We start from the raw sequence: 27,502 nt of genomic DNA, 5'->3' as shown, positions 1-27,502 counted from the left end.
GTCTCGGATCGTGTTTTCCGGGTCCTTAAAGGGGAGGGGGAGCAGCCCCAAGTCGTAGTCCACATTGGCACTAACGACATAGGTAGGAAAGGGGACAAGGATGTCAGGCAGGCCTTTAGGGAGCTAGGATGGAAGCTCAGAGCGAGAACAAACAGAGTTGTTATCTCTGGGTTGTTGCCCGTGCCACGTGATAGTGAGATGAGGAATAGGGAGAGAGAGCAATTAAACACGTGGCTACAGGGATGGTGCAGGCGGGAGGGATTCAGATTTCTGGATAACTGGGGCTCTTTCTGGGGAAGGTGGGACCTCTATAGACAGGATGGTCTACATCTGAACCTGAGGGGCACCAATATCCTGGGGGGGAGATTTGTTAGTACTCTTTGGGGGGGTTTAAACTAATTCAGCAGGGGCATGGGAACCTGGATTGTAGTTTTGGGGTGCGAGAGATTGAGAGTAGAGAGGTCAGGAGCACAGTTTTGACTTCGCAGGAGGGCGGCAGTGTTCAGGTCTGTGGTTTGAAGTGTGTCTATTTCAATGCCAGGAGTATACGAAATAAGGTAGGGGAACTGGCAGCATGGGTTGGTACCTGGGACTTCGATGTTGTGGCCATTTCAGAGACATGGATAGAGCAGGGACAGGAATGGTTGTTGCAGGTTCCGGGGTTTAGGTGCTTTAGTAAGGTCAGAGAAGGGGGCAAAAGAGGGGGAGTTGTGGCGCTGCTAGTCAAGGACAGTATTACGGTGGTAGAAAGGATGCAAGATGGGGACTCTTCTTCCGAGGTAGTATGGGCTGAGGTTAGAAACAGGAAAGGAGAGGTCACCCTGTTGGGAGTTTTCTATAGGCCACCTAATAGTTCTAGAGATGTAGAGGAAAGGATGGCGAAGATGATTCTGGAAAAGAGCGAAAGTAACAGGGTAGTTGTTATGGGAGACTTTAACTTTCCTAATATTGACTGGAAAAGATATAGTTCGAGTACATTGGATGGGTCGTTCTTTGTACAATGTGTGCAGGAGGGTTTTCTGACACAATATGTTGACAGGCCAACAAGAGGTGAGGCCACTTTGGATTTGGTTTTGGGCAATGAACCAGGACAGGTGTTAGATCTGGAGGTAGGTGAACACTTTGGAGACAGTGACCACAATTCGGTGACCTTTACGTTAGTGATGGAAAGGGATAAGTATACCCCGCAGAGCAAGAGTTATAGCTGGGGGAAGGGCAATTATGATGCCATTAGACATGACTTAGGATGTGTTGGTTGGAGAAGTAGGCTGCAAGGGTTGGGCACACTGGATATGTGGAGCTTGTTCAAGGAACAGCTATTGCATGTTCTTGATAAGTACGTACCAGTCAGGCAGGGAGGAAGGGGTCGAGCGAGGGAACCGTGGTTTACCAAAGAAGTGGAATCTCTTGTTAAGAGGAAGAAGGAGGCCTATGTGAAGATGAGGCGTGAAGTTTCAGTTGGGGCACTTGATAGTTACAAGGAAGCGAGGAAGGATCTAAAGAGAGAGCTGAGACGAGCAAGGAGGGGACATGAGAAGTCTTTGGCAGGTAGGATCAAGGAAAACCCAAAAGCTTTCTATAGGTATGTCAGGAATAAAAGAATGACTAGGGTAAGAGTAGGGCCAGTCAAGGACAGTGGTGGGAAGTTGTGTGTGGAGGCTGAGGAGATAAGCGAGATACTAAATGAATACTTTTCGTCAGTATTCACTCAAGAAAAAGATAATATTGTGGAGGAGAATGCTGAGACCCAGGCTATTAGAATAGATGGCATTGAGGTGCGTAGGGAAGACATGTTGGCAATTCTGGACAAGGTGAAAATAGATAAGTCCCCGGGGCCGGATGGGATTTATCCTAGGATTCTCTGGGAAGCCAGGGAAGAGATTGCTGAGCCTTTGGCTTTGATTTTTAGGTCATCATTGGCTACAGGAATAGTGCCAGAGGACTGGAGGATAGCAAATGTGGTCCCTTTGTTCAAGAAGGGGAGTAGAGATAACCCCGGTAACTATAGGCCGGTGAGCCTAACGTCTGTGGTGGGTAAAGTCTTGGAGAGGATTATAAAAGATACGATTTATAATCATCTAGATAGGAATAATATGATTAGGGATAGTCAGCATGGTTTTGTGAAGGGTAGGTCATGCCTCACAAACCTTATCGAGTTCTTTGAGAAGGTGACTGAACAGGTAGACGAGGGTAGAGCAGTTGATGTGGTGTATATGGATTTCAGTAAAGCGTTTGATAAGGTTCCCCACGGTCGTCTATTGCAGAAAATACGGAGGCTGGGGATTGAGGGTGATTTAGAGATGTGGATCAGAAATTGGCTAGTTGAAAGAAGACAGAGAGTGGTAGTTGATGGGAAATGTTCAGAATGGAGTTCAGTTACGAGTGGCGTACCACAAGGATCTGTTCTGGGGCCGTTGCTGTTTGTCATTTTTATAAATGACCTAGAGGAGGGCGCAGAAGGATGGGTGAGTAAATTTGCAGACGACACTAAAGTCGGTGGAGTTGTAGACAGTGCGGAAGGATGTTGCAGGTTACAGAGGGACATAGATAAGCTGCAGAGCTGGGCTGAGAGGTGGCAAATGGAGTTTAATGTGGAAAAGTGTGAGGTGATTCACTTTGGAAAGAATAACAGGAATGCGGAATATTTGGCTAATGGTAAAATTCTTGGTAGTGTGGATGAGCAGAGGGATCTCGGTGTCCATGTACATAGATCCCTGAAAGTTGCCACCCAGGTTGATAGGGTTGTGAAGAAGGCCTATGGTGTGTTGGCCTTTATTGGTAGAGGGATTGAGTTCCGGAGCCATGAGGTCATGATGCAGCTGTACCAAACTCTGGTACGGCCGCATTTGGAGTATTGCGTACAGTTCTGGTCGCCTCATTATAGGAAGGACGTGGAAGCTTTGGAACGGGTGCAGAGGAGATTTACCAGGATGTTGCCTGGTATGGAGGGAAAATCTTATGAGGAAAGGCTGATGGACTTGAGGTTGTTTTCGTTAGAGAGAAGAAGGTTAAGAGGTGACTTAATAGAGGCATACAAAATGATCAGAGGGTTAGATAGGGTGGACAGCGAGAGCCTTCTCCCGCGGATGGAGGTGGCTAGCACGAGGGGACATAGCCTTAAATTGAGGGGTAATAGATATAGGACAGAGGTCAGAGGTGGGTTTTTTACGCAAAGAGTGGTGAGGCCGTGGAATGCCCTACCTGCAACAGTAGTGAACTCGCCAACATTGAGGGCATTTAAAAATTTATTGGATAAGCATATGGATGATAAGGGCATAGTGTAGGTTAGATGGCCTTTAGTTTTTTTTTTCCATGTCGGTGCAACATTGAGGGCCGAAGGGCCTGTACTGCGCTGTATCGTTCTATGTTCTATGTTCTATGTTCTATGTACCTGTTTTACCTGTGAGTGAAGAAACTTCAAAGAAAGTGTTAATTGCATCAAATAGTTCTGCATTTGTTCCCTCATCACATTGAGGTCTACTCCCTCTAGGGGTTTTTTTCATGGGCATCCCAGGGAGTCCTCATTGGCCGACCATAGACTATCTCTGCAGCTGACAGTCCGGTCCGCGAATGGGGAGTCACTTGCATGTGAAACAGTGCTAAGGGTTATACTTTTAGCCAATTTAACCCAGTTTCTTCAGTTAATTTAGATAATTTTTCTTTTCAAGTCCCGTTGGCTCTTTCCAAAATTCCTGCTACCTGCGGGTGATACGCGCAGTGCAGTTGCTGTTTAATTACAAGGGCTTTGCACAATTCAGTATTGATCCGAGCTACAAAATGTGGTCCATTGTCTGAGCTCACCATTTTGGGTACCCCAAAACGAGAAATGACTTCCGTTAACAACAACTTCACTATTGTATGTGCCGTACAATTAGTGGTGGGGAAGGCTTCAATCCATTTACTAAACACATCAATTATTACTAAACAATATTTATAACACTGTGCTTTTGACAATTCGATAAAATCAAGCTGTATACAAGCAAAAGGATCATCTGGCAAGGGGGTGGTTCCCGGAGGGCATTTAATCTTGTTATGTTTCATGCAAATGACGCATCGATCCAGCCGTGTTTGCGCTGCTGTATTCAAATCTGGGTGCCACCAAGCTTTTAGGAGGAGCTGTACCACTCCCTCCTTACCAAGATGGGTACAAGAATGCAAATAATCAACAAGTAACGGCAATAAAGAATTCGGAATACAAACTTGACCAACTGGAGTCAGCCAGAGGTCTCGTGTCAAGGAGTGCGAACACTTCATTGACTTCCATAGTGTTCGCTCAGAATCAGAGGCGTCCCTCTGTAAATTTTGAACTTCAGCTATCTCTGGCATGCCCTTCGTCCGTAATGCAGGTACCTGGTTTAGAGCCTGATTAGCCCCACTGGGAACAATTAAAGAGGTTGATGAAGCTGCAGTTTTAGCAGCTGAATCAGCACGGGCATTTCCTAATTGAACAGGAGTGTCACCCTTCGTGTGCGTAATGCATTTAATAACTGCCAATTGACGGGGTAGCTGAATAGCATCGAGGAGATTTTTAACCCAAAGTGCATTTTGAATGGGAGTTCCCACAGAGGTGAGAAAACCTCGCCATTTTAAAAAGAGTAGGTCATACGACGAAAGGTTGAGGGTGCTAGGTCTTTTCTCATTAGAACGGAGAAGGATGAGGGGCGGCTTGATAGAGGTTTATAAGATGATTAGGGGAATAGATAGAGTAGACAGTCAGAGACTTTTTCCCCGGGTGGAACACACCATTACAAGGGGACATAAATTTAAGGTGAATGGTGGAAGATATAGAGGGGATGTCAGATGTAGGTTATTTACCCAGAGAGTAGTGGGGGCATGGAATGCACTGCCTGTGGAAGTAGTTGAGACGGAAATGTTAGGGACCTTCAAGCGGCTATTGGATAGGTACATGGATTAGGGTAGAATAATGGGGTGTAGGTTAACTTCTTAAGGGCAGCACGGTAGCATTGTGGATAGCACAATTGCTTCACAGCTCCAGGGTCCCAAGTTCGATTTCGACTTGGGTCACTGTCTGTGTGGAGTCTGCACATCCTCCCCGTGACTGCGTGGGTTTCTTCCGGGTGCTCCGGTTTTCTCCCACAGTCCAAAGATGTGCAGGTTGGGTGGATTGGCCATGAAAAATTGTCCAAAATTCTATGATTAACCGAGGACAAAAGTTCGGCGCAACATCGTGGGCCGAACGGCCTGTTCTGTGCTGTATTTCTCTTCTTCTCTTCTCTGTTGTACCAGGCTTTACAGTCTCCCCTGGTTTTACACAGATTGTTAGTTCAGACATCCCTTGCTACCACACTCCCCAGGTTTACACAGTCCTCTGTTCTCCCAGGATTTACACTGTCTCCTGGTTTTATACACGCTGCAAATTTACACCCACCCGGGTACCACACTCTCCAAGTTTACACACTTGTTTATTGTGCACACTCGACTGGCTTTACCCACCCCCTGGTTTTACACACCCTCCTGCTTTACACACACACTAATTTTACATACTGTCCTGGTCTTATACATTTCACTGATTTATAGACACCCATATTGAGCAATTCCCTGCTTTTACACAATCCATACTTAAACAGACTTTACCTTTAGTTTTCACCCACCCCTGGCTTTACACCTTCCAGTTTCATAGACATCTGTATTGCACAATCACTGGGTTTGCACACTCCAATGCTTTACACACTCCACTGATTTTGCACAATCACATGTTTTTATCAGTGCTTAAAAGCAGGAGAGTGTGGACAACAGGTGAGTGTGAAAAGCGGAGAATGTGTAAACTTGGAGAGTGTAAAACCAGGGGAGTGTGTAAAGCCAAGCATAACAGAAGAGTGGGTAAACCTGGGAAGTGTGCAAACTATTGGAAGTGTGTAAACCAGGGTCGTGTGTGGAACAGGGGAGTGTATTAAGCAGATGGATGTGTTAACCAGGATAATGTGTAACTTATAGGACTGTGTAAAACAAGGAGGGTGTGCAAAACAAGGGGAGTGTGTAAACCTGTGAATGTGTGAAATGAGGGAATTTGTAAAATGAGTTAAGTGTCTAAACACAGGGGGGGCTGTGCTCAGAGGGGGTAGCACGCACGTGGAGGCTCTCCACTACAATCAAAAATACCTTTACGTGCAACAATTGAAATATTTTGGAAAGTTTCGAACTTGGCATAAGGAGGCACTTTCCAGAGTACAGGGGAATAAAAGAAAGAACTATTGTGTGAGCGACTAAAGAATTGTAAGTGAAGACACAGTGCCAGCATAGTGGGCGGCTCCTCCACTGGTGCCGGCAGTTCGGGCTGATCAAAGGAGAACTCCGTCTTTTTGGAGGTGTTTTTTTTCCTCTCTTGTTGTCTCCTCCCGTGGGTCTTTATTTCTCTCTCTCTCTCTCATGGGATCTCTCTCCACATGGTCCCTCCTTTTTGTCTTCCTCCGTTTTCTTTGTTGCTTGTCTCGTTGGCTTATGTTTCCATTTCTCGGGGGTTTATTTTCCCTTTTCTCTCTCTGCGGGGCTGGAGTGATTGCCCACTGCATCGTGGGTGGCCTCCCGCGCAGGTACCGGCACTTCGGGCTTGTCAGCCCGTTTGGAACAGATCTCAGTTTTCTTCATCGGGGATTTTGTTTTCTCAGTTCTCTTCTCCTTTTTGTTTGTTTCTTAGGGAACTCTCTCCTTTTTTCTTTCTTTTCTTCCATTTTTTCTCTCTCTCCCCTTTTGTTTTCTCTTTTTCTCGCTCTCCTCCCACAGCACTGTGAAACAATCACCCTTTTTTCAATAAAAACTTGCCAAACCTACCACTGATCTGTTCCCCAAATGTGAAGAAGACGGGAGACAAAAGAAGGAGAAATAAAATGATGGGAAAAGGCCAGGCCAGAAGCTGCATGGGGACCAGACGTGGAAGGGGTCTGGAGCGGAGGCAATCGGATTGGGGACCAGCGCACGAGGCAGCGGAGCACAAGTCTCGCCGGAGCAAAAAAGGCGGAACAGCCAAGTACAAAACCCTCCCTCACTGGAAGGGAACTGGACGGAGGCATCCCTCTCAGAGGCACTGAAAGAGCATCATCAAGAAATTCAAACTGACATACAGGCCGCGATGAAAGAGGCATTTGCTGAAACTCTGCTGCAAATACAGATAGCTCTGAGCAGGGCCGAAAAGAAACTGGAGGCTCAGGAAGCCACCATCAAAGGCCTTGAGAGAGCCGCAACCGACCAAACCCACCGAGGGTGGCTCTGGAAAAGGAGGTGGAGAGACTGGTCGCAGCGCAGGGTAACCTGAGTGGAAAGGTCAAGGACCAGGAAAATCGGTCATGGAGGCAGAACCTGTGAATCGTGGGCCTACCAGAAGGAACCGAAGGCAAAGTGCCCACGGACTACATGGCTCAAATGCTGGGCAACGTGGTGGGAAGGGTGATCTTCCCAAACCCACCAGAAATAGACAGGGATCACCAGTCGCTGCGACCGAATCCCAAGGCTGGGGAATAACCAAATGCCATCAAAGCCAAAGTACAGCAATACCAGCACTGGGAAAGAATCCTGCTCTGGGCCAGGCAGTCCAGGAACTGCAATTGGGAAGGACACAGACTCCGAATTTATCAGGACATTGGGGCTGACCTGGCCATGTGCAGAGCTGGATTTAACAGGGCGAAAGCAGCGCTGTACGAAAGCGGCGAACACTTAAGAATGTTATATCCAGCTAGGCCTGGGTCACATACCAGGGCAAAAAACATTTTTTTATGGCCCCAGCTGAAGCAGATACATTTGTTACAGACTGCGGGCTGGGGCCGTGATCACAGGAGAGGCGGGAGGGGTCCAGGCGAAGACTGGCAGTGCGATCACAAACCAAGTGGCGGGGAGGGGGGTGAGAAAAGAACCTCATCCCCCCTCCACCCCCCACAACACAACCCGGCTTGATGAACTATGAGCTGCCATCCGAGTGACCGCTGGAGATGGAAGATGGTGGCCACATACGTACAGACAAGGGCAAAAGGCGGAGGACCAAGTATCGGGCATGATGTGGAAAGAACATACAGAAACCACAGAGATTGGGTGGGAGGACAGCGGGACAGTAACTCCCGGGAGGAGGGTCACCACACTAGCGGGAGAGCTAACACCGGGAACATGCAGCAGATAGAGGCCGCGGCTGTCTTCCAATGGGGGGGGGGGGGGGGGGGGGGCAGTGCCTGGCAGGGGGAGTGGGAACAAGCAGCGGGGACGGAGAAGTAAAGGAGGAAAAGAGCTGGGGGAAGGGGGACAGAGGGGGAGGGGAAGGGAAAGGGGATGGGAGAGTGGGGACGGGAAGGGGGGGTGATGGGGAAAGGGACAGGAATGGAGAAAAACGGATAATATGGCTACATAGGGCCACAGGCAGGGGCCCAGAACAAAGAAGCTCTGCAGACAACCACCCAGTACGGTCTCTGGGCGAAGGGAGACCCTGGAGTACAGGGGCCTAACTATGTGGCAGACGCACTGTTGGCAGCCGTGCTTGGTGCCCCCTGGACAAAGGGAAACCCCGGAGTGCAGGGGCGCATCTACCAGGTAAGTATGGTTAATCCCACAGGAGCAGGGGGACAAAATTCCCCACCAGTCACCCGGAATGTCAGGGACATAACGGCCCAGTGAAAAGATCCAGAGTCTTCATCCACCGAAGAAGCATGAGGGCCGACATAGTTATCCTCCAAGAGAGACACCCGAGAGACCAGCACAGGCAGCAGGTAAGGAAGGGCTGGGTGAGACAGACTTACCGTTCCTGCTATGGGATGAGTGCCAGGGGGTAGTGATTCTGTTGAAGAACAGGATGATGTTTAAGCAGACGAAGATGGTAACGGACTCAGGGGGATGGTCCGTCATGGCTGGATGGCGCAGCGGTAGTACTGTCAACGTGGAAGCTCCCAACTGGGACAACGCAAAATTTATTAAAAAAACCATGGTGGAAATACCCTACATAGCGACGCACCGACTGATCATGGTGGGGGGGTGGGGGGACTTCAACTGTGTACAGGAGCGACAGGCAGGTCAAACCGCAGAACGTGGAAGACCTTCTCCATGGAGAAAGAACCCGGTCGCTTCATGGGGCAGATGGGGACAGTGGATCCATGGAGGATCACCCGCCCAGGGCAGAAGGAGTTCTCCTTCTTCTCTCAGTCCACAACGTATACGCAAGGATTGACTTCTTTGTGGTCACAAAATGGGTGCTCCCAGGGCTGGTCAAGGCGGAGTACTCCACAAGCGGAATCTCCGACCACGTTCCACATTATATGGATGTGATGTTAGAGACAGGCAGCACCCAACGCCCCACATGGAGGTTGGACACTGCCCTACAAGGACTTCAGCGAGAGGGTATCGCAGGCCATAGCGGAGTAGACGACAAACAAGATGGTGGAGGTTTCATCCTCCACGTTCTGTGAGGCGCTAAAGGCCATGATTAGAGGGGAAAATGGGCAGAATGGTGGCACAGTGGGTTAGCACTGCAGCCTCACTTACGCCGAGGTCCCAGGTTTGATCTCGGCTCTGGGTCACTGTCTGTGTGGAGTTTGCACATTCTCCCCGTGTTTGCGTGGGTTTCGCCCTCACAACCCAAAGATGTGGAAGCCAGGTGGATTGCCCACGCTAAATTGCCCCTTAATTGAAAAAAGAAAATTAAAAAATGGATTGGGTACTCTAAATTTAAAAAAGAGGGGACATTATTGCGAAGGGATAGGAGAGAGAGGCTCGGCAGCAGCTGGTCCCAACAGCAGAGCTCTTGGCGGAAAGGAAAAAGCTACAAATGGACTTTAAGAACTAGGAGCAGAAGTAGACCGTCCGGCCCTTCGAGCCTGCTCCGCCATTCTATAAGATCATGGCTGATCTATTCGTGGTCTCAGAACCACTTACCCGCATTCTCGCCATATCCCGTAATTCCTTTATTTTTCAAAAAAACATCTACCCTATCTTTAAATATATTCAATGAAGTAGCGTCTACTACTCCCTTCGGTAGGGAATTCCATACTTTAACCACCCTCTGAGTGAAGAAGTTCCTCCTTGATTCAGTCCTAAATCTGTTCCCCCTAATCTTGAGGCTATGCCCTCTTGTCCTACTTTCACCTACCAGTGGAAACATCCTTTCTACTTCTATCTTATCCATTCACTTCAAAATTTTATATGTTTCTATTAGATCCCCCCTCAACCTTCTGAATTCCAGTGAATATAATCCCAATCTACTCAGCCTCTCCTCATACGACAACCCCCTCAACTCCGGAATCAGCCTAGTGAACCTCCTCTGCACCCCCTCTAGTGCTAGCACATCCAGTCTCCAGTGTGGAGACCAAAACTGCACCCAATACTCCAGGTGTGGCTTCACCAGCACCTTGTACAACTGCAACATTACCTCTCTGCTTTTAAACTCAATCCCCTTCGCAATGAAGGACAAAATTCCATTTGCCTTCCTAATTACTTGTTGCACCTGCAGACCAACCTTCTGTGACTCATGCACAAGTACACCCAGGTCCCTCTGCATAGCAGCATGCTGCAGCTTTTTACCATTTAAGTAATAATCCGTTCTATTGTTACTCCTACCAAAATGCACGACTTCACACTTATTGACATTATACTCCATCTGCCAGACCTTTGCCCACTCACTCAATGTGTCAATGTTCCTCTGTAAGATTTTACAGTCCTCAGTACACTTTGCTCTGCCACACACCTTTGTGTCATCTGCAAACTTGGATACCTTACACGTAGTTCCCAACTCCAAATCGTCTATATAAATTGTAAATAATTGTGGTCCCAAAACCGATCCCTGAGGCACACCACTCGTCACTGATTGCCAGCCAGAATAGCACTCATTTATTCCCACTCTTTGATTCCTGTTAGTCAACCAATCCTCTATCCATACTTGTACTCTACCCTTAACACCATGCATCCTTATCTTATGCAGCAGCCTCTTGTGCGGTACCTTGTCAAAGGCCTTTTGGAAATCTAGGTACACCACATCCACTGGGTCCCCTTTGTCTACCTTGCTTGAAATGTCTTCATAGAATTCCAAGAGATTCGTCAAGCATGACGTGCACTTCATGAATCCATGCTGCGTCCATTCAATGGGACAATTTCTATCGAGGTGCCCTCCTATCTCTTTCTTGATAATAGACTCAAGCATCTTCCCCACGACAGGTTAAGCTAACCGGTCTATAATTCCCCATCTTATGTCTACTTCCCTTTTTAAACAGTGGCGTCACATTTGCTGTTTTCCAATCCTCTGGGACTGCCCCAGTGTTCAGCGAATTTTGGAAAATTACCACCAGTGCATCTGCTATTACTCCAGGCATCCCTTTCAGTACCCTGTAATGCATTCCATCAGGGCCAGGAGACTTATCTATCCTGAGCTCCATTAGCTTGCCCAACACTTGCTCTTTCGTGATAGTAATGGTTTCCAGGTCCTCACCTACCTTCTTCTCTCGGTCAATTGTTGGCATGTTATTAGTGTCCTCCACTGTGAAGACCGATACAAAATATTTGTTCAATGCCTCCGCCATTTCATCATATCCCATAACTAACTGACCACTCTCATCCTCTAATGGACCAATGTTTACTTTAGCCACTCTTTTTAGTTTTATATAATTTTAAGAACTTTTGATCTGCTCTCCACGAGGAAAGCAGTGAACCAACTCCACCAGGCATGGGGAACCCTACACAAACACGGGGACAAAGCCAGCCGCCTATTGGCACACCAGCTGAGAAAGCAGGCAGCCACCAGACTGATCACGCAAATTAGGGACAACAGAGGCACATTAGAAACAGACCCAAACAAGGTTAACAGGACCTTCGAGGACTTTGACTGGGGACTGTACACCTCAGATCCCCCAACAGGGGGCTCGGGGATGAAACCGTTCCTTGATAGACTAGACATGCCAGTCGTGGGGTAGGAGAGAAAATGGGGCCTGGGAGCACCGCTAGAACTGGGAGAGGACATGGAGAGTATAAGCTCCATGCAGGCGGGGAAGGCAGCCGGACCAGACGGGTTCCTGGCGGACTTCTACAAAACATTTGCAACAGCACTGGCCCCACACCTGCGGGAGATATTCACAGACTCGCTGGCAAGGGGCAGACTGCCACCTATGCTAGCACAAGCCTCAATCTCGCTAACACCGAAGAAAGACCCGACTGAATACGGTTTATACTGACCCATCTCGCTACCAAACAAAGGCATCAAAATATTGGCCAAGATCCTGGCCAAAAGACGAGAAGACTGCGTACCAGAGGTGGTCGTAGAGGATCAAACGGGCTTTGTCAAAGGTAGACAGCTGACATTGAACATCAGGCTCCTGCTGAAGGTGATCATGACCCCATCCGGGGACAGAGCACCTAAGATAATAGTTTCCCTGGACGCAGAAAAGGCCTTTGAAAGAGTCAAGTGGAAGTACCTTATAGAGGTACAGGAGCGTTTCGTGTTCGGACCAGGGTTCACCTCCTGGGTGAAGCTCCTGTACAACACTCCCATGGCGAGCGTATGGAGAAACAACACCAGCTCCCAGTACTTACAGCTGCACAAGGGCACCAGGCAGGGATGCCCGCTGTCACTGCTGCTGTTCGCTCCAACGATCGAACCATTACAGGTCGCACTCAAAACATCAAAGAACTGGAGGGGGCTCCAAATAGGAGGCAGAGAGCATGGAGTCTCGCTCTATGCAGATGACCTGCTCCTCTGCATCTCGGACCCACAAAGCAGCGTGGAAGGAAACATCGCATCCTGAAAGAGATTGGTGCCGTCTCGGCCGACAAACTCAATATGAGCAAAAGTGAGATTTTCCCGGTGAACCGGCAAGGGGGAGGGGCAGCACTGGTGGGACTGCCGCTAAAACAAGCCCAACACAAATTCCACTACCTGGGGATCCAAATCGCTCATCACTGGGCGGGGATCCACAAATGGAACATGACAAGTCTGGCAGAGGAATTCAAAAAGGACCTACAGAGATGAAACACATTCCCACTCACCATGATGAGGAGAGTACCGAAGATCAAAATGAACGTACTGCCCAGATACGTCTTCCGATTTAGATCCATCCCGATCTATATCCCCAAGGCCTTTTTTAACTCACTGGACAAGTTAAACATGGCGTTTGTATGGGGGGAAAGAATGCTAGGATCACAAAGAAGGTCGTACAGAATCCAAAATCCAGGGGAGTGCTAGCCCGCCCAAACCTTCAATTCTAACACTGGGCAGCGATAGCGGAAAGAGAAATGGGATGGACAAAGGGGACAGAAGCCGAGTGGATGTGCGCAGAGTAGACCCCCTCAAGGGGACCTCCCTCCGGGCCCTCGCCACGGCGGCTCTCCCATCCCCGCCCAAGAAACACTCCAGCAGCCCAGTGGTGATAGCCACCCTCCAGACGTGGAACCAACTGCGGCAGCAATTCGGGCTGACCAAAATATCTGACAAAGCCCCCATGTGGAATAACCACAGGTTCACACCAGCACTCACCGACGCCACCTTCAAAAGGTGGAGACAGGATGGGGAGGACATTGACAGTCAGGGACCTATACACTGACGGTAGGTGGAGACAGGATGGGGAGGACACTGACAGTCAGGGACCTATACACTGATGGTAGGTGGAGACAGGATGGGGAGGACATTGACAGTCAGGGACCTATACACTGACGGTAGGTGGAGACAGGATGGGGAGGACATTGACAGTCAGGGACCTATACACTGACGGTAGGTGGAGACAGGATGGGGGGGACATTGACAGTCAGGGACCTATACACTGACGGTAGGTGGAGACAGGATGGGGAGGACACTGACAGTCAGGGACCTATACACTGACGGTAGGTGGAGACAGGATGGGGAGGACACTGACAGTCAGGGACCTATACACTGACGGTAGGGGGAGACAGGATGGGGAGGACATTGACAGTCAGGGACCTATACACTGACGGTAGGTGGAGACAGGATGGGGAGGACATTGACAGTCAGGGACCTATACACTGACGGTAGGTGGAGACAAGGTGGGGAGGACATTGACAGTCAGGGACCTATACAATGATGGTAGGTGGAGACAGGATGGGGGGGACACTGACAGTCAGGGACCTATACACTGATGGTAGGTGGAGACAGGATGGGGAGGACATTGACAGTCAGGGAACTATACACTGACGGTAGGTGGAGACAGGATGGGGAGGACATTGACAGTCAGGGACCTATACACTGATGGTAGGTGGAGACAGGATGGGGAGGACATTGACAGTCAGGGACCTATACACTGACGGTAGGTGGAGACAGGATGGGGAGGACATTGACAGTCAGGGACCTATACACTGACGGTAGGTGGAGACAGGATGGGGAGGACATTGACAGTCAGGGACCTATACACTGACGGTAGGTGGAGACAGGATGGGGGGACATTGACAGTCAGGGACCTATACACTGACGGTAGGTGGAGACAGGATGGGGAGGACACTGACAGTCAGGGACCTATACACTGACGGTAGGGTCACATCACTGGAAGAACTGATGCAGAGATTCCAACTAGCTAAAGGCAACAACCCCAGATACCTGCAGCTTAAAACCTTCCTCCGGAAGGAGACAAGGGCATATCCGCGACCACCACGACAGACACTATTAGAAGAGCTACTGGACGCAGACATCCTAGGCAGAAGGAACTGTAGAGACATGTACAAACAACAGCTAGAGAGGACCGACATCGAACTGGACACGACAAGGAGGAAATGGGAGGCAGGCTTGGGTTAGAAATAGACTAGGGATTCTGGAGCGGAGCACTGCACAGGGTCAACTCTCCCTCCACATGCCCGAGGCTCAACCTAACGCAGCTAAAAGTGGTACATAGGGCCCAGTTGACCAGAACCCGAATGAGCAGATTCTTCCCAGAGGTGGAGGATAGATGAGAACGGTGCCAAGGAGGCCCAGCCAACCATGCCCACATGATCTAGTCTTGCCCCAGACTTGGTGGGTACTGAACAGCCTTCTTCGAGGCAATGTCCAAGCTGGTGGGGATGAGGGTAGAGCCATGCCCGAAACTGGCGGTCTTCGGGGTATCAGACCAGCCAGATTTCTTCCTGGGGAGGAGGGCGGATGCCCGTGCCTCCCTGATCACCCGCCGTAGAATCCTGCTCGGCTGGCGATCAGCATCACCACCTAAAGCTGCAGACTGGCTTTCGGAATTTCTCCAAATGGGGAAAATCAAATCCACCATCTGTGGGTCGGGAGAGAGCTTCCACAAAACATGGGAGCCATTCACCCAACTATTCCGAGACCTGTTTGTGGCCAATACATGAATAAATAGCGAATAGCCAGGGAGAATTAGCCAGGACGAAACAGACAGAGGAAAGCGAGGGAGGACCTGGGGGTTGGGGGGGAGCAAGGTGATGTCACAAAACACAGCAAGAAAGAATGGGGGCAGCAGTGAAGAAGGGGGGGCAGCAAGGGGGAGGATGAAAAAAGGGGAGCCAGAACGGGGAACGGATAAGGAAACAATAACGGGGGTGGGAGCACAGGGGGAGACAACAGTGGCAGCAACCACAGCACAGTGAGGGCACACTAAGACAAACGGGAAGGGGAACGAGCAATAACCCAGTTAGATGGTCAGTGAAAAGGAAAGAAGAGAGGGGAGGAAAGACCCATCCCGTCCGGGTATATTTCCCAGAGCTTGTGTGGGAGTTGGGTGGGTGGAGGTGTTCAGGGAGAGGAGAGTTGGGTGGGGGGGGGGGGGGGGGGGGGGGGGGGGGGGGATCAGGCAGAGGGGTGCTGAGCGGGGGGGGGGGGGGGGGTGAGGGAGAGGGGAGCTGGGTGGGGGGATGGGGTCAGGGAGAGGGGAGTTGGGTGGGGGGGGGGGGAATAGTGAGGATTGTTTGCTGAGCAGACGGCGACAGACCGTTATTAGAGAAACCTGAGAAGAAGCCTTTGTGTTCAGTACAATAAATGAAAACAAACGGCAATGTATCTAGTTTCAAAAATGCCGGAAAAAAGATTTTTTACGAAGAAGTGTGTAAAAATAGAGGGGTGCGCACAACAAGAAAGTGTGTAAACTAGTGGAGCTTCGAAATGATAGGAAGTGGTTCAAGCAGGGCAGTGAGTAAAGCCGGGCAGTGTGTAAAGCAGGGGAGTGTGTAAAGCAGGGGAGTACGTAAAGCAGGGGAGTGTGTAAAGCAGGGCGGTGTGTAAAGCAGGGCGGTGTGTAAAGCAGGGGAGTGTGTAAAGCAGGGGAGTGTGTAAAGCAGGGGAGTGTGTAAAGCAGGGGAGTGTGTAAAGCAGGGGAGCGTGTTTAGCGGGACAGTGTGTAAAGCAGGGCAGTGTGTAAAGCGGGGCAGTGTGTAAAGCAGGAAAGTGTGTAAAGCAGGGCAGTGTGTAAAGCAGGGGTGTGTGTAAAGCAGGGCAGTGTGCAAAGCAGGGGTGTGTGTAAAGCAGGGGAGTGTGTAAAGCAGGGGAGTGTGTAAAGCAGGGGAGTGTGTAAAGCAGGGGAGTGTGTAAAGCAGGGGAGTGTGTAAAGCAGGGGAGTGTGTAAAGCAGGGGAGTGTGTAAAGCAGGGGAGTGTGTAAAGCAGGGGAGTGTGTAAAGCAGGGGGCGTGTAAAGCAGGGGAGCGTGTAAAGCAGGGGAGTGTGTAAAGCAGGGGAGCGTGTTTAGCGGGACAGTGTGTAAAGCAGGGCAGTGTGTAAAGCGGGGCAGTGTGTAAAGCAGGAAAGTGTGTAAAGCAGGGCAGTGTGTAAAGCAGGGGTGTGTGTAAAGCAGGGCAGTGTGTAAAGCAGGGCAGTGTGTAAAGCAGGGCAGTGTGTCAAGCGGGGGAGTGTGTAAAGCAGGGGTGTGTGTAAAGCAGGGCAGTGTGTAAAGCAGGGCAGTGTGTAAAGCAGGGCAGTGTGTAAAGCAGGGCAGTGTGTTTAGCGGGACAGTGTGTAAAGTGGGACAGTGTGTAAAGCAGGAAAGTGCATAAAGCAGGGGAGTGTGTAACGCGGGGGGGTGTGTAACGCGGGGGGTGTGTAACGCGGGGGGGGGTGTAACGCGGGGGGGGGGTGTAACGCGGGGGGGGTGTGTAACGCGGGGGGGTGTGTAACGCGGGGGGGTGTGTAACGCGGGGCGGTGTGTAACGCGGGGCGGTGTGTATAGCAGGGCGGTGTGTAAAGCAGGGCGGCGTGTAAAGCAGGGAGGTGTGTAAAGCAGGGCAGTGCGTCAAGCAGGGCAGTGTGTAACGCAGGGGAGTGTGTAAAGCAGGGCAGTGCGTCAAGCAGGGCAGTGTGTAAAGCAGGGGAGTGTGTAAAGCAAGGCAGTGTGTAAAGCAGGGGAGTGTGTAAAGCAGGGGAGTGTGTAAAGCAGGGCAGTGTGTAAAACAGGGCAGTGTGTAAAGCTGAGCAGTGTGTAAAGCAGGGCAGTGTGTAAAGCAGGGGAGCGTGTAAAGCAGAGGAGCGTGTAAAGCAGGGGAGCGTGTAAAGCAGGGCAGCCTGTAAAGCAGGGGTGTGTGTAAAGCAGGGCAGTGTGTAAAGCAGGGGAGTTTGTAAAGCGGGGCAGTGTGTAAAGTGGGGGAGTGTGTAAAGCAGGGCAGTGTGTAAAGCAGGGCAGTGTGTAAAGCAGGGCAGTGTGTAAAGCAGGGCAGTGTGTAAAGCAGGGCAGTGTGTAAAGCAGGGCAGTGTGTAAAGCAGGGCAGTGTGTAAAGCAGGGCAGTGTGTAAAGCAGGGCAGTGTGTAAAGCTGAGCAGTGTGTAAAGCAGAGGAGCGTGTAAAGCAGGGGAGCGTGTAAAGCAGGGCAGCCTGTAAAGCAGGGGTGTGTGTAAAGCAGGGCAGTGTGTAAAGCAGGGGAGTTTGTAAAGCGGGGCAGTGTGTAAAGTGGGGGAGTGTGTAAAGCAGGGCAGTGTGTAAAGCAGGGCAGTGTGTAAAGCAGGGCAGTGTGTAAAGCAGGGCAGTGTGTAAAGCAGGGCAGTGTGTAAGCAGGGCAGTGTGTTACGCAGGGCAGTGTGTAAAGCAGGGCAGTGTGTAAAGCTGAGCAGTGTGTAAAGCAGGGCAGTGTGTAAAGCGGGGGAGTGTGTAAAGCAGGGCAGTGTGTAAAGCAGGACACTGTGTAAAGAGTATGCACGTCTTCCCCGTGTCTGCATGGGTTTCCTCCGGATGCTCCGGTTTCCTCCCACAAGTCTCGAAAGACATGCTTGTTAGGAGAATTGGATATTCCCCCAATATTTAGCTTTGGGACTTGTCTCAGTTCAATCTCATGAATAATTCTGTTCTTTTCAATCAGCACACTGACCTTTTTACTTGCACCTAAAGTTCACAACTTGTGAGATGAATGAGCTTCCGGATATATTTTAATCCAACAAAATTATAATGAAGTGCAAATGGATACTTCCACATTGATTGCTCAATCTATAACCTAATTAATACTATCCTGATTACTTTACAGATGAAAAGCTGTCATTACAACAAGTTGATCCAAAGTTCCATGATATGGAGTAGGGGTGAATTGTGGAAAATTATCCCACCTGCCCTCTCGTGTATCACTGTTGGATTGGACATGTTTATCTGGGAGTTGAGCTCAATGTAAGTGTGACTGCTTCTGTTCCCTGTGACGGTGGAGCTGATGTTGTGTCTGTGTCACTGCAATGTTGGATTAATATTGTACTTACTGTCAGTTAGAAGGAGACGGCTCCACATTCATGTTGCTGAGGAATCATCATCTTGTTCTGGGAACTCATCTCTTCATCAGTTGAACTAGGGGGAAGAAAACAAATATCTTGTAAATCAGGGTCAGATGAGGCCAATGATAGATCAATCAATTCTTTCAATTTCTAATCAGTAAAATAAAGAAAATACTGTCCAAATCCTGCCCCAGAATCAGACAATAAGCCAGGCCCAGAAAGAGCTCTCCCTTCCCCCCGCTCACTCCAAGTCCCGGAACAAGATGGGGCTCCCGCTGCGCCTCTTGCAAACAGCCCCCGATTCTCCCTGAACTCCCCCCGAGTCAGTAATGATCTCTGAGCCTCTTTGCTCACACTCCCAAATGGATGAGCTGCTGCAATGAGAACGCTGTTTCCTCGCTGGAGGGGCTGCGCATGCGCTGTCAGCTTCAGAGTGACGACAGGCAGAGGGCGGGGCTAAACCGGACATGCGCAGATCCGCGCAGCAATTCAACATTGAGAATCAATGGGAATATTCCCCATTTCACTGTCATCACAGATAGAGCAAACCCTCCTATCGAGCCCGTGTTGTAGTCAAAAACTACAAGTTCCCGCGGTAGCTCAGAAAGGTAATTCAGTGAGAGGCTGAGCCAATAAGGTTCCAGGTTTGACCCTAGTTTGTTATCTGCTCTCAGCAGAGTGGCAACAGGCTGTGTTTCTGGATCAGTGAGAGATGAAATGTGTGATTCCTCTGATTGATGTTCTACAGCTAGTTTTACAAAGTACAAGTGCACAAACACTGAATGAAGGTCAGATTAGGCATGGTTGCAATGATTTCAAGATCAAACAGACTGCCTATATTGGAGGGCAATTTGCCACTGATGAACTAAAGCCCAGTGATGAACTAATGCTTCAATATGAGAAAGCCTAAGTGACGACTGACATTTCTGCAAGTTACACCACTGTTGTAAGCAGTCAATATGGGGTTGAAGGTTGAAATCTTGTAGAATTTGCCAATTCTTCATTGGTGCATCTTCTAATGAGTTAAGCTGTTGATAAACCTGGATTCTGAGTGGTAATCAGGTCAAAAAACCAAAACAGTATCCAAATTCATAAGGGCCTGCAAGGTGTCCTCACAAAATCCCTTTCTCTGCTGTTAACGCTATACTGATGCAGGTTGCTGAAGCACACAAAATGGCTTTTGAAGAGAATACAGGCATGCAGATAATAAGGTGAATGAACTAAGGACATGGTTTGTCACAGATTTATCTACACATTTGTTGATGACTCTGCCACTTGACAATTACTTTTAACTCAGAATTTTCCATGTTTACCAAGTACATTTCTCACAGGACAACAGTCATTTACTTCAGAAGCTGCCAGGAATCCAGAGAGCAGAAAGCAATATTATTGCAGTGGGAACAACGATTTAGACACTTATGCCATGCTGGGAATAGCCCCATCATATTAATGAATAAGGGCCACAGGCCATAATCAGAGCTATAGCGATTTCTAGATACCATTTACCGTGCTGGCAAATCAAAAGGCAAAATCTCCTTATATCTCATCCTACCCCAAATAGTACTTTTCTGAAGAAAGAAAAACTGGATGATGGGTTGACAGGTCTCATTTGCTGAGCCATACCAATTGCCGAATACCATCAACAAATAAAATTGCTGAACAGATTAACCTCAAATTAAGTCAATTTAGCAGCACCTCTTCAACAAATGACGGGAATAGCCAAGTACATTTTTTTTCCCGGAAAGCAACTGTGCTGATTATTTAATACTACTATCAAAAAAAAACAAAAGGTGGGGGATGTTTGTGACTGTATTTGGTCACCGCATGCTACAGCTCCAGGGACACCAGGCCACGAACGAGGCCGCGGAAGAGGGGCAGACAGTCAGGCCGGATGACCCCCTCGGTCGCCCACTAACTGGACCTATCAATGGCAAGTTTGGCCAGGCCCAGGAGCCGGTTCACAAGGAGGCCCTCCACCTTCCACCCTCCCCCCTGCTCCGGATGTCCGTAGGTCAGGAACGTGGAGCTAAAGTGCAAAGACAAAAACAACAATGTCGTCAAAAAACTAAAAAGGGAATGCAGCCGAGGACAGACAACATACACATGCTCCACGGTCTCCACCAGGCCGCAAACGTGACAGGTCTCTGGGGAGGCCGTGTGGTAACTTAACCTACGGTTGCACGGCACTGCCTTGTGCAGCTCCCTCCACTCCAGGTCCCCAAATCTGACAGGGAGGACGCCTCCGTAGAGCGACCTCCAGTGGGGACGTCTGCCACCGGACGGCAACAAGGCAGGTCTGGATGCCGGGTGAGGGCAAGGAGGTGGAAAGTGTGCAGCAGCAGGCCGTACAGTAAAACCCTCCGCGCGGTGTGAAAAGACACGGGAGGTGTTTCCGTGAGGCGGCTGGGGTTGTGGGGTACCGGCACCCGGAGGGGGTTCCTGGGCCTGGGAACAACGTGGAATTCCATCCGAGCAGGGGTCCGCTCAGACGGGATGCCACGGTACAACTGCGCCGTCTCGAGTGCCCACGGGGCCGAGCATGACCGTTTAGAGCCCTCGGATGATTTTGGCCGCGTGCTGGATGGTCCGCGCCCGGCGAGCTCGTAGGGCGTCACCCAGTCCACTCCTCTGCCACCCTGCACATCCCTGATCCTGGTCACCCCGGCATCCACAGCCCCCCACTCCGCCAGCCACCGGAATGGATATTGGCGGAGATGCGGATTCCTGAGCAGCGGCTCCCTTACGATAGCAACTGCTCCTGAGGGGGGGGGGGGGGGGGGAGAGAGCTGTGGCGCGTGGCGACCATGTTCCAGACTTTGAGAAGGTCCTGGTACAAGACGGGCAGTGCCAACAAAGAATTCTGAAGACCTTGCTGGCCAACAAACAGTAGTTGCAGGTTGTAGTTCAGGCCGTGGAACTGGCGGAAGAAATACGTCCCCAGGGCACACCATCGTCGAGGAGGTTCAAAGTACAGATATCACTGCAGAGTCTGAAGGGGGAAAGTCGCAATGTGGATGCGAAGGCACACCAGCGTCTGACCGCCCTCCGCTATTGGGAGACTCAAGAACTCCGCAGCGACCCAGTGCAATACATTGTCCCAGAAGAATCGAATCAGAGTTCTCTGGATGCGTGTGACAAAGTCAGGGAGAGGGGTCAATGTGACCAGCCGGTACCACAGCATGGAGGCTATCAGCTGGTTTATGATGAGAACTCGACCCCTGTAGGACAGCACTGTATACAGTCAAGTACCGAAACACATCTTCACCTACACACACCTCAATATTTATTACCTGAACACATACTTTTTTAAAAAAGGAGTGAGATATCATAATATACAACCATGTATATGATGGAGTGCTGACAGGCAGTGATTGACACACAGGATGACCAGTAAGCTCACAGAACACAGCAGCCAATCACCAGACAGGACATAACCATTATAAAGCCAGAGGGCACCAGTTTTCCCGCTCTCTCGGGATCCAGTCTCTGAGACAGTCAGAGCTCGTGAGCAGCAGCCAGTGCAAACACCATGTGGTAGTCAGTTAGTCTGGTCAGGCTAGCCTCAGGTCTCCAGTCAAGTCAGCATAGTGTCAACCCACAGTTAAGCATGTAATATAGTTAGATGTTAAATAACATCGTGTTGCATCTCATCAAGTGTTGGAAGCCCGTCTCTCCCTACACTGCATCAAACACAGTCCACATAGACCCAGCTTACCCAACAGATCAACCGGGGTCAGTGAACATGAGGAGCACATCATCAGCTGAAGCCGAAAGGACCACCGCCAGGCTCGGCTCACGCAGAACCAGCCTCGGCAACCTCCTCCGCAGGAGGCACAGGAAAGGCTCCACGCAAAGAGAATAAAGTTGGCCAGACAAGGGGCAGCCCTGACGCACTCCTCTCCCAAAGTTAACGGGTGCAGTCAGGGACCGTTAACCTTAATCAGACACACCGAGGCAGCGTACAGTAATCGGATCCAGGCGACAAAGTCCGTCCTGAACCCAAAGGCTCGCAGAGTCCCGAGCAAATACTCGTGCCCCACCCTGTCGAACGCCTTCTCCTGGTCAAGAGGCAGGAAGGCGCTCAACATACCAGTCCTCTGGGAATGATTGATGATTTCCCGGACCACATGGATATTATCATAAATGGTGCAGTTCGGGACGGTGTAGGACTGGTCAGGGTGGATCATGTGGTCCAGCATAGGGTAGAGGTGCAAAAATATGACCTTGGCAAATATTTTGTAGTCTGTGCCGAGAAGGGAGACCGGTCTCCAGTTTTTAAGTCGGCGGAGATCCCCCTTCTTGGGCAGCAGGGCAATAACGGCCCTGCGCCATGAAACGGGCATCTCCCCGGTCGCGATACATTCCCCCAGGACCCCAGCGTAGTCGCTCCCCAGGACGTCCCAGAACGCCCTGAAGAACTCCACGGTCAGCCCGTCCAGCCCTGGGGTCTTGCCCCTTGACAAGCTGTCGAGGGCACGGGTCAGCTCTTGAAGATTGATGGTATGTTCGAGCCTCCAGACGCCGTCCGGGCCGACCTGAGGCAGGTCCTCCCACAGAACTCTGCAAACGTCCAGCCGGCCCAGAACCGGCAAAACGAGTCCAGGAACCGCTCGTTGTCCAGCAGCGTGTTGTTAAAGTGCAAGTACGCGGACCGTGCCTGAGCGCGGGACGGGCCGAGCCCCACCCACACCAGGTGATGATCCGAGCACGGCACCAGCTCCAGAGATGCCGTCGGAACGCTGGGCAAGTACATCCTAGAAATGTAAAGACGATCGATTCTGGACGCTCCGAACAGAGGGCCCACAAATGTGTACACTGCGATTCAGGATGGAGAGTTTGCCAGACGTCCACCAAGTCGAAGGACCTGACCAGGTCCCTTAACTTGACCACCGCCTACGAGCTGCGCTGAACTCTACCACAGTCCTTGTCCTGGAGGGTGCAACTGAAATCCCCTCCAAGGACGATGCACTCGCCCACAGGGATGATGCCAAGAAGAGTGGACCCTTTGTCAAAGAAAGCCGTCTGCTGCGGCCCGGCCAGGGGAGTGTATACATTCACAAAGTGAAGCACCACGTCCCTGTCGCGGATCGTTAAATGCAACAGACGGCCTGGCACTGGCTCCTTGATCCTCAAGATCCCTGTCTGAAAATGTGGAGCCAACAAGATAGCCACCCCGCCCGAACGTGGGGCCAAGTGACTCATGAAGTCTCCTTCTTGCCACTCCAGGGTCCACTTAGCTTCGTCCCCCGGAATGGCGAGGGTTTCTTGCAGGAAGCACATCCCGTACTTTCCGCCCTGGAGGACAGAGAAGCACTGGAAACGGTGATGCGCGTCCGTGCTGCCGTGGATGTTGAGGCTGGCTATGGTTACCTCCATGTCAGTTGTAGCATGTGTCCTTCACCAATCAGCCATAACTCAGTGCTCAGGGGAAATAGAGGGTTGTTGCCCCCTCCACTCCCTCAGGAGCCCCGCGAGGAACAGAACCGCTTGGCGCTGCTCCCCTTGGTCTGGGTCAATCCATCCCCCAGGATCGCCCTCAGGCGGGTTCCTCACAGGCTCCCCCATCGATTCAGAGTCCGTGGACGGTGGGGGCTCCAACCCCGTCTCCACCGTCATTGCCGGGCCCTCGGAGAGACCCGGGAACAGCTCCAGGATGGATCCTGGGCTCCTTGGCATCGTCTGCATGGGCCTGGTGAGTGGGGAACCTTCCTCGCCGTCGCCCGCCCACAACCTGAAGATATCGGGGCTCTGGTGGCTGCTGCCAGCCCCCAGCGATGAACAAAAGGAGGTGACCGGAGAGTAAAACTACACCGGGCGGAACGAGCACTCGGGGGTCAGGTCTCCGCCCGCCCCCCGCCCTCCCTGCTCGGGGGACGAAGGCAGCTCAGGAGCCTCAGCGGCCTTGGAGGCTGCCTTGGCCTTCTTTTTAACGGGGCTGGACGTCAGTATGATGGGAATAAACCCAGGAGATACCCGACCCCGCTCGCCTGGGGAGGGGGTAGCGAGATCCACCACCTCCTCCAACCCGGGCCGGCGGTGCTTGCGGAGAGGGGCAGGCTGATCTTGCTGTGGGGCCTCCACCGCTGGAGGGCCCTCGGTAGCGCCCCCCCCCCCCCCCCCCCAGCACTGTGGTGAGGCTGGAACAGCCTCCAGCTCGGGGCCGTACCCAGGGTCCCCACCGCCCTCCGGACCCCGTGTGTTGGTCTCTCCAGGCCCCTCATGTTGTTGTGAGGCGGTGGCGGTATCCCGAGGTGAGGCTGCAGCCTCTGAGTTGGTTGGGACGGGCACGGGGTCAGTATGCGTGATGGGGCCAAGGTGTGGATGGGCCCGGTCTGACCGTCGCGCCGTCTTCCGTTTGGCCTTTTTAGGCTGCCTCTTGGCTAGCGGAGGCTCCCCCTCCCCCCCCGCCAGCAGCTACGGTGTTGTTAGGGGCCGGCTGCTGGGCAGACAAAGAGGTGGTAGAGGAGAGGGTGGCCGTGCCAGCCATGGCCGTCCTGGAGCTGGTGTTGGCGGCAGCCGTCAGGGTGGGGCAGTTGCGGTGAATATGCCCCAGCCCTCTGTAAGCATGGCACTGCATACCATCCACAGACCGGATCTCTTAATGATCCTTCCCTTGGTGGGGAACCACAAAACCCTCCCTCCGTGACCTTCTCCCAGGTAAGGCGGGCAAAAACCCGATGCCGGAAGGAGAATACATGACGGAGGGAAGGGTCCCGGCAGGCCGAGTGTCAGAGGTGCCACCCCGGACCTGACCTCCCCCAGGAAGTAGAGATGGGGGAGGAGGAGCTCAGTGGGGAGGTAGGGTGGGACAATGACACGTTCGGCAGTGGCCTCCAGTGGGTCCACCGCCATGTGTCCCACCCACTGTGAACCCCCTTTGCAGGACACGGTGGACCGCCTGCTCGGCACGCAGGAAAAACACGGCCTTGCCATACATCGCAGAATCAGCTACGATGGCCAAGGGGCCAACGACCCCGGCCATCACACGAGTGCATGCCTCGATCGTCATGGTGGGATGGGCATAACATTTGACCCCAAGTTGCCAGGTTAGTAGGCGGAATGGCGAGGGGGCCGTGGAGGGTCGAGAGGCTGTCGCCCCCGCACAGGTTCTTGGCCGCCCTGCCCCCGGCAGAGTGGAGGATGCCCCTGGGTCCTGGCTATGCCCACCTTTGGTATGGCACAACCAGGGTAATAGGGGAAAGATGTGGCACCACAACAGCAGGTGTCACAGGGCAGCAGCAGATAGTCACTGTAAGCCGGGCAGCGTTCTTCAGCCCCGGACGGGCCTAAAGCAAAGTGGCAGCTGCCACACACCCGCCACGGGGGTGAAAAAGGGGGGGGCGGACTGCGCTCTTCAGCGCAGGGCTCAACCAATCACCTTTGTAGCTGTGTGTTTGTCCCAATGAGATATTCAATCTGCAGCCATTGCCTGCAGCTTGTTTGTTATTACACTGTCACTCAGCCCCTAAAACTCACACTTTCTGACTACCATTTCATTGATTCACTTCAATTTCACCCCTTTAATATTTGAAATTGAATTTGGTTTGTACACGATTCTGGTTCACAGAGTCCGCTGGTTGATACATTTCAGTGGCTTTAGAGAATTGTCTTGTCTTGGACAGTCCCCTGGTTTGAAGCACTCCCCTGATTTCCACACTCCCTGGTTTACCCACACCACTGATTTACTCACTCCCCTCGTTTCCAATTTGTAATTGAATATGATTTGAACACTCCGCTGGTTTACAGTCAACTGAGTCTACACGTTCTCTCCATGTTTCCTCCGGGTGCTCCGGATTCCTCCCACAGTCCAAAGATGTGCAGGTTATGTGGATTGGCAATGCAAAATTTTCCTTAGTGTCCAAAAAAGGTGAAGGAAGGTTTCCGGGGAGAGGGTGGTGTGGGGATAGGGTTGAGGTGTGGGCTTCGGCAGTTGGGGGGGCTGGTTTAGCACAGTGGGCTACGCAGCTGGCTTGTAATGCAGAACAAGGCCAGCAGCGCGGGTTCAATTCCCGTACCGGCCTCCACGAACAGGCGCCGGAATCTAGCGACTGGGGCTTTTCACAGTAACTTCACTGAAGCCTACTTGTGACAATGAGCTATTATTATTAGTATGCTCTTTCCAAGGGCTATTGCAGACTCGATGGGCTGAATGGCCGCCTTCTGCACTGTAGATTCTATGAAATCTATGAACTCAGCTCCAGTTGAAAGTTTCTCCAGTCTCCACTTGAATAGTTAACATACAGTTCTGAGCAGCTTGCAGCACTTTCTCTGTAACGTGCACCATGACATACTGCCAAACCTGGATTTTAAAATATTTCTTCAGTAACTGCATGTTTACCAATAATAATTCTTATAATATGTGTCATTGCTTAGGTCTCTTCTTGTAGCATGAGACCTGGTCTCGTCCTGACGTCTGAAACTGCCTTTACCATTCTGATTAAGTTATAAATGTTCTTATCTGTAACATATGTACTACATCAATGACATTAGATCAGTTAGTCCTGGTAAATGAAGGAAAAATGGATGAACTACCTTTGGGACCCACTCAAGCAGACCACCATGACCCACTATGTTCTCTTACCTTCAATGCAGCAGGTGAGCTTGCTTGGTCCTTATGATCTCACTTCAATCAGGTTCAGATGTGGAGAGGGCAGTGCGTGTATCAGGTGCAGAGTTCAGCTGGTTCCTTTGTGCTGTCTTCATCCTTTTGAGGATGAAAATCCAAACCTTTAACATGTAACTGTTTCCGTTAGGCGAGGAGCCGAGGACCCGTGGGCACAGCCTTAGAATTAGAGGGGGTAAATTCAGAACAGAAATGCGGAGACATTTCTTCAGCCAGAGAGTGGTGGGCCTGTGGAATTCATTGCCGCGGAGTGCAGTGGAGGCCGGGACGCTAAATGGCTTC

At 51.1% G+C, this 27,502-nt stretch overlaps 1 long non-coding RNA gene across 1 annotated transcript; it reads right to left on the bottom strand.

The window, feature by feature from the left end:
* Positions 1-3,385: 3,385 nt before the first annotated feature.
* On the bottom strand, positions 3,386-27,450 carry LOC119957770. The gene is made up of 3 exons (XR_005458920.1): positions 27,179-27,450; positions 18,586-18,670; positions 3,386-3,415 (listed from the first exon to the last, which is right to left on the bottom strand). It is a non-coding gene; the product is annotated as an uncharacterized LOC119957770 (long non-coding RNA).
* Positions 27,451-27,502: the final 52 nt, after the last annotated feature.

The sequence above is a fragment of the Scyliorhinus canicula genome, chromosome 27 (assembly GCF_902713615.1).
Source record: "Scyliorhinus canicula chromosome 27, sScyCan1.1, whole genome shotgun sequence".
NCBI classification, from domain to species: domain Eukaryota; kingdom Metazoa; phylum Chordata; class Chondrichthyes; order Carcharhiniformes; family Scyliorhinidae; genus Scyliorhinus; species Scyliorhinus canicula.
Note: the sequence above shows the minus strand (reverse complement) of the source record. Positions and strands in the feature narration are given on the sequence as shown.